Here is a 7981-nt window from a genome sequence, read left to right as displayed (position 1 = left end):
TTTATAGATTGTTGTTATGAACTATGCTGCTTTAGTAAATTAGTGGTTGGAGATTATCCTCCCAAACCATGACTTTTCTATCTCTCTATAGTTAGGTATTCAGTACAAGTCATAGTCCCTTGTTGTGGGAATCAACCTTTGATAGTCATTTCTCTCCTGCTACCATGTGGTTCCCAGGAATTGAACTCAAGTTATCCCATTAGAAATTGTTTGGAATTATCAAGCCATTCGTTTGTCCCAAAATCTGCTTTAAAGTGTTGATACTATTTTTTCTCAGTACCATTTAAATTCTTGTGAAATTGAAGGGTCATCCTGGGATCTACATAACTCTTGTTTTGAAAATCAGACAATTTTCACTTTCACTCTGGGTCATGACTGTTCTGCAATAGAGTGGATTCAGATGCTTGCTAGCCCTGCTTGTATAAAGAGCATGGTTAGCTACATTGAGGCATAGGTTCTAAGAGCCAGAGGGATGCTCAAGTTTTACCTGTAGCTTTCACAGACTGAAAATTTCTGATCTTGTGAGATGAGCTATTTCCAGAGGTTTCACAGTCATAAAAAGCTCATTATTCTAACATATCACTATTTGAAGCCATGCTACTCCTTGGAATCAGTTTTTAGGTAGACGGACACCAAACTGAGAGGGTCAGCGGTTGCACAGAAAATGTGTGGTAACTGAAGCCTTCCTCTGTCATGGTCTCACCTTCTGTGATCCTCCTATCCAAGTACTGTCCGGGTCTGACCCTGATTAGCTACCAAGATCAGAGGAGATCGAGTAAGTTCAGAGTGCTATATCCATAGACCTATGTGATTTAAGCCAAATTATAAGATAAAAATGCCTTTGTACCTTTCATGTATCTATGGCACTTCCCACAACTTATTCCTAGTCAATATACATGAATATATTAACATCTAATGTCTCCAGGCTACAGCAAATATCCTGTAGCCTATGCAGCAACCTTTTGGAGAAAAAAGTCATTCGTACAAAATTTATTTGGGGTTCATAGGTTCTACTTATAAAATTTGGTATGCCATAAATCTAATTTATTATTTGTTAAGGTGAATAAATTAAAATTTATTTACATTTATTTGTTTTGTGTGTGTTTGTGTGTGTGTGAGCGTGTTTACAGAGCTCATGTGTAGAGATCAGAGGACAACATGCAGGAGTCATTTCTTACCTTCTGCCATAGGTTGGTAGCAAGTGTCTTTACTAACTGAACCACCTTGTCAGGTGGAGAATAAATTTTAGATATTGGTTGTTTGTAGTCTGTCTTTCTGAGTCTATGACTGAATCCTCACCAGCCTTCTAGACGGAAACATTAACTGCAATCATTTGTTTTGCTTTTCTTCCTAATCTCACAGAGCTGCTGCTGCTGATTCCTTCTCAACCATGCAAGGACCACTTCCTTAGTGTTCTCAGTCTAAGCCTCAGTGCCAGTGGCTAACAGGTGCATAGCCTTATAGTTCTAGGACCTGAAAGCTAGAGGCTACAGTGGGAAGCTTTCAAAGCAACAGATTATAGCTCCAGGAGCTCAGGACAAGAGACTTATTACTTTGAACTATACATTGCAGTGGCCTACCACCTAGCAGCTAATGTTGCTGTTTTCATGCCTTGGGGGTGAGGGATCCCCCATATGTTCTTTACTGCTGGGAACTCTCTCCACCCTTCCGTCCCTGGAATTTGTAGCACTGGCTCTTCATATCCCCTTTGCATCCATTATAATCTTCACTTTCTTTCACAGTTTTGTCATCACTGATTTTGTAGTTTCTGCCATGACTTATCTCTGGAACTCTTCAATCATATTGTTATATGGTGGGAAGACCTGCAATTTTGTCTGATTCTGATCATCTCAGCATGCTCTAATCATGATAAGACTTAAGCCTACCAGGCAAAATATTTATTAAGGATTAATGATGCAACAGTGGAAGAAACACCACAAACTTATTCAGAGGGGGAAATAACACATCATTTATGCAGCCTGAGAGACATACGTGTGTTTGTCCTCAGCTTCTAGCTGCCCCAGTCACACCTGTGTGTCTTCACTTTTCATTATTTAGAAAGATCCAACATGTACTGTTGTTGGAGACAGCTTGTTTGTTCCTGGCTGCTCAGCCCTGAAATAACCACATAAAAACTGTGTTAATTAAACCACTTCTGGGCCTATTAGCTCTAGCTTCTTATTGACTAGCTCTTACATATTAATTTAACCCATTTCTATTAATCTATGTATCACCACATGGCTGTGGCTTACTGGCAAGTTTCCATCCAGTGTCTGTCACTGGTGGGGCTACACGGTATCTCTCAACTCTGCCTTTTTTCTCCCAGCATTCAATATAGTTTTCCTCACCTAGTTATATTTCTGATAAGCCACTGGACAAAACAGATTTATTGATTAACCAATAAAAGCAACACATAGACAGAAAGACTTCCCACATCATTTACTCTTTTCTGTTTAAATAAAAAGGAAGATTTTAACTTTAACATAGTCAAATTACATATAACATAGCAGGTATAAAGAAAGAATTACACTTACAACATTTATATCTACTTTATCTTTTTTCATAACTAAAGAAAATTATAAATATATATTTTCAACTCCATCAAAGACTCCAGAAGGATATAATATTATCTAAGTAAACAGGAAGTACATTATAAGCAACTTCCAAAACTCTAGAATAGACAAAGACATTTTGATGCCTGGACAGTCACCCAAAGTTCTTCTGTATCATTGGAGCATCCATCATCAGCCTACAGGACCATAATATCTGGCAGAATTTTCCATGAAGTAGGAAATTTCAAGGACAGTTTTGCCCATATTAGCAGTTTTTCAGGCACTATCCCCCGTGTCCTGCAGAATATTTTGCAAACTCTTTCATGAAGCAGGAACCCTGAAGGATCATTTCATCTTTAGGCAAGTTCAGCAGTCAGTCATCTCTCCGTGGGTCCCACATGTCAAGCTCACACAGCATAACATCAAGCAGTCCAGGCAAGAGCAGTTTTTTTCCAAAATTGCTAGCAAACTTCATAAGGACCCTCTTTGATGCCCATCTTCCTCTTGAAGTAAATGGTGCTGCCAGGAGCAGATGTGTCTCATGCTATGAAAAGTCCAGAGTAATTAAAACATTTTAAATACCATATTCTGAAGGTCTCTGAAAGATTTGAAGAATACTTATCTAACTGAAATATATATCTAGGAAACCTAACTAATATGACTACAAGCTTGAGTATTATAGATGACTATTAACCTATATTTCTTAATTATACATTACATTATTAAATGAGGTGCACAAACACAATACCTTAATTAAGAGCAAAAAATACATATAATAAAATTGACCTTAAATTAGCAAGATCCATACCAATGAGAATTTCTATAGCATATCCCCTTTAACTGTAAACAAACATTTATAAACAATCATTTAGAGAATTTGGGCATAGTTCTCTCCAAATTGCTTTCTGCTTTTTGTTGGGCAAAGTAATTTTCGTGGGTGTTCACAGTGACCTTTCAGGAGGTCTTGGTCTATCAAACTACATTAGTCTGGAAGATCCACAGTTTCTCATCATCTGTGGAAACAAATGCAGAACCGCTTTTCCAAAGCAACATATTCTTAGACCCAAATTCTGAAGTCAAGATACTTTATGTTGGTTTATCTTAGCAGCCCATACAATGAAATGTCTCTCTGTACTTAGCTCTTTCTCAGTAAAAATATTCAAAGAAAAAATAATAATTTATATAATCTAGACTCTCTGTGTATATTCCATATTTATGTGTCTTACTTTTCTTTATTCATTTTTCTAAATTCAATATTTATTTTGTCTTTACTTTTTTAGTCTATGACTCTGTACTCTTTTATATTACATTTACTATCTCTTTACTCTTTTTTCTTCTTTCTCCCAAACCTATGTACATTTTTAAACATGCCATGTCTCATTTAGAGGTCTTTTATATCTGAACCTGTCCTATTGTGTATCTGTAATTATTTTCTGACCTGAAGTGCCTTTTTTTAAAAATTGCTAAGTAGGTGTGGCTAGAGCCAACATGGCACTGCCTGCTTGCTCCACCTAGTGTGACATTGGGGAATAGTGTCTGCTTCCTCTGTGAGCCATGCACGTTGACCCATTTTCAGGTACAGAGCCGTCTATGTTGCCATTAAGCAAGTTGTAGCACTCTGCTCACAAACCCAATTTAAATGCTCCGTAGTGGACCTCCTGGAAGAGTTAGAGGCATTTGTGCTGGCGAATTAAAAAGTTGGAGCTTTTTTTTAAAAAAGAAAAAGAAGAAGGAGGAGGAGGAGGAGGAGGAGGAGGAGGAGGAGGAGGAGGAGAAGAAGAAGAAGAAGAAGAAGAAGAAGAAGAAGAAGAAGAAGAAGAAGAAGAAGAAGAAGAAGAAGAAGAAGAAGAAGAAGCTGCATAGTTTTTACTGCATCCCTTGCAAACAGAACTTATCTGATAATTTTCTGTTACACAGAAGCTGCTGTTGGATCCTGTTTTTGTGAGTCTGCAAGCCTTTTTTTTTTAGACTTTGACTTACATGGAAATTCTTGCCCCACACTGGCATGCCAATTTGTTGTAGAAAGTCACTTGTTCATTTCCTGGGCACCCAGACTCCTGAAATAATCACACAGTAACTGTATTAATTAAATCACTGCTTGACCGATCACTTACATGTATTGCTAGCTAGCTCTAGCTAGCTCTTACATGTAGAATTAACCCTTTTCCAATATTTTATATTTTACCATGAGGCTTGTGTCCTACTGGCAAGGTTCCAGCTAGCAGCTCATATCTTTCTCCTCTGGAGGTTATATGGCATTTCTCTGGCTCCACTGTCTTTCTCCCAGCATTCAGTTTAGTTTTCCCCACCTAGCTCTATCCTACCCTATCCAATAAAAGTAACGCATATACAGAAGGACTTCCTACATCAATGTACCAGTTAGAAACCTCAAATGTGCAAGCCTTCCTGTTGCCGGTCATAAGTTTAGTAGAGCAGCGGAAACCCCAGGCCCAGTGAGAAAAAAATATAAAGTGTACTGTGCTGTCCAGAATGTATGTAGGTAAGGTTATACAGAACACAGAGAACATGGACTCATATGAAGTCTCCCAGAAAATTTCAAGCTGCTGGAATGGCTGTGAGTGAGGAAAGCCTTGTGAAGTTGTGCTTGCAACAGTGTTTGTAACTAGAGTTTATTGTTCATATTGTCAAAGAGCCAGGAGCACATTCCAGTTTGATGTTAGAACAAGGATGCTTAATTCATGGCTCTTTGCTCAAGGGAGTAAGAAATAAAATGTCAATTGGAGTCAATCAAAAGTTCAAAACCATTTAACCCAATCTGATTAGTTTATTTAAATTAATAAAAAGGAAAATAGGTGCTTGCAATGAAATCCTTGCATATTTACTAACTATATTTAATACTGATTAACTCTTAGTCAATAATATTTAGAGTTTTAGGACCCTCTGTATATATCATGAAGATGTCCCAAGACTTCCAAATATTCATTGAAATGTTTTTTGTTTAGTGAAATATACCCTGTTTGCCTGCCTATTGTATCTAATTTCACAGTTTTCCCCTTAGCCTTAGCCTAAATTAATCTATGGTTTCTATTTGAAAAAGATCAAAAATTAAAATTTAAAAGACATTTGCAAAAGATAAAAGATGACCCTAATGACCGATCTTTCATTGTCATGTCTGTATAAAAATGGGGTTTTCACTTCCTACAAAGAGTTATTTTATTTTATTCAGTCTTTACTATATATAGTTATACTATATATATACATGCATAGTATATAATATATAATATATATAATATTGACAGAGGTTTCTGTCCCACATGGTTCTGTAACCATTCAGTCCCAAAGAAACACATAGAGTTCTACATTAATTATAAACTGGTTGGCCTATTAGCTCAGGCTTTTCTTATTCACTCTTACGTCCTACATTAACCTATAAGTCTTTTCTGTGTTAGCCACGTGGCTTGGTACGTTGATCAGTGAGGTATTCTCATCTTGCTTTCTCTGTGTCTTGGTGACAACTGCAGACTAAGACTTTCCTCTTCCTGGAATTCTCCTAGTCTGGTTGTCCCACGTATACTTCCCACCTGGCTACTGACCTATCAACATTTTATAAAACCAATACAAGTGATAAATCTTTACAGAAAACAAGACCACTGTCCCACAGTAATATAAGATGCTTTATAAATGCTATAAGAATGGAGTATTATAATGAAGTGATTTCATTGTGGGAAGACACTAATTATTTCTGTACCATCCTTCAGGACATTATTAACTGGCATAATAATTTAACGATTTTATATCAGAATTATTGATGTCACTCTCCATTGACTATGCATCAATATTTCTTCATTCATTAGCTGGTTTACCATGAGTTTTGGCCCAGGTTACACAGGTGCTCTGAAGGTTGGATAAGATTCAGACATGTGGCCTCAAGCCTGATTCTATGGTACATCCTCCTACAGCCACTTCTGACTTCTGTGTCTTTATTATAATGCTTTCAAATAAATGTTCCATGGTTTCCTGCCCTCCCAAGCTACCACACACAGCTTTCTGTGTCCATTCAACTCTATCAAAAATTATACAGAGAACTCTTGAGAAATATTAAGACTCAAATACTAATTTTTACATTTGGCTTTTTTTTTTTTTTCCAGATTAACGTGGAGTACAGTGCTTTGGTCAAAAAAAATATTTCAACTTGGGTTTTTCTGTTCCATTCTTTCTCCTTGTTTCCAGAAACTATAACTATATGTTTCTTTAACTATATTTCTTTTTTATGCTTTCTTTCTCCCCTCTTCTTTTCTCTCTCACCCTTCTCTCTTTACTTACCTTCTCTAAAGATGAAAAGTGTTTGCACACAGCAGACAACTTTGACTTCATGCTTCATTGTCACTCATGTATTTAAGACTAACACTTAGCAGAACACGAAAGACAGTGAGATGCAAGGATGGGTGAAAACACATTATTTCAAAATAAATAATTTCAAAACAATTTTTTTGACCAAAGCACTATACTCCATGATGATCTGCAAAGAAAGGTCAAATTTAAAAATCAGTGTTTGAGTCTATACGTTACTCATGACTTTTCTGTGCAGTTAATTTTTGTAGCTTAATTTTCAGAATAATTTTTGGCAGAAACTCAGATTTCCTAAGTTTCTTACAGACAGCAACTAATAGAAATCATCTCATACATATGACACATTGTTGTAATTTCAAGAGATTGTGTCAGAAGTCTAATCACTTGTTATCGAGACAGAGTTTGATTTCCAAGGACTCTATGATGTTTGTGCACATGTTAAAGAGTTTTCTATGTTTTCTGAAGATTTTCTTTGAGGTGTTTGATAAGTTCTTGAGTAAGAGAGAAGAATTTGTTGTTTAGGAGACAGGTCTTTGCACTCATAGTGAGAAAGCAGCTGTGTTTTTGTAAGTGTGCTTTTCCTCCCACTGGTTCACAACCCACCTTGTCTGTAGCAGATGCAGACAATGAACAGCCTTGAGGAATGGAAGAAGCAGGACGAATGAGAAACAAAGAAGTTCCGTTTTACATTCCCAAGAGCTGTGCCGAAGAAAATAGTTTCTTTTAAATTCAATATGATCTTTTATTTCACCCAGTATTTTTAAATATCATTTCAACACCAAATCAATAAAAAACTATTAACTGGATGCTTCCATTCTTTTTTTCTTATTAGCCATTCAATTTCAAGTGTGTCTTTGTATTTACAGCAGATCTAAACTCAAGGAGCCATATTCCAAGGGCCCAATTTCCCTTTAACTTGTGTGTTTGTTATTAAGAACTGTCAATTGAGTTTTGAGCTACTGATCGTTGTATAATTTCAAATCTTGTTAAATTCTGGGGATTGTAACTGCTGGAAGATCCCTGATTTAAACTTGTCCTTAAAGTTTTTCTGCCCATAGGGGAGGGCATGCTCACAAAGACTTGATCTCTTCTTTGGAGCTCTGTCTTTAGTGTGTCTG

Source organism: Chionomys nivalis, chromosome 4 (genome assembly GCF_950005125.1).
Source record: "Chionomys nivalis chromosome 4, mChiNiv1.1, whole genome shotgun sequence".
NCBI lineage: Eukaryota > Metazoa > Chordata > Mammalia > Rodentia > Cricetidae > Chionomys > Chionomys nivalis.
Note: the sequence above shows the minus strand (reverse complement) of the source record.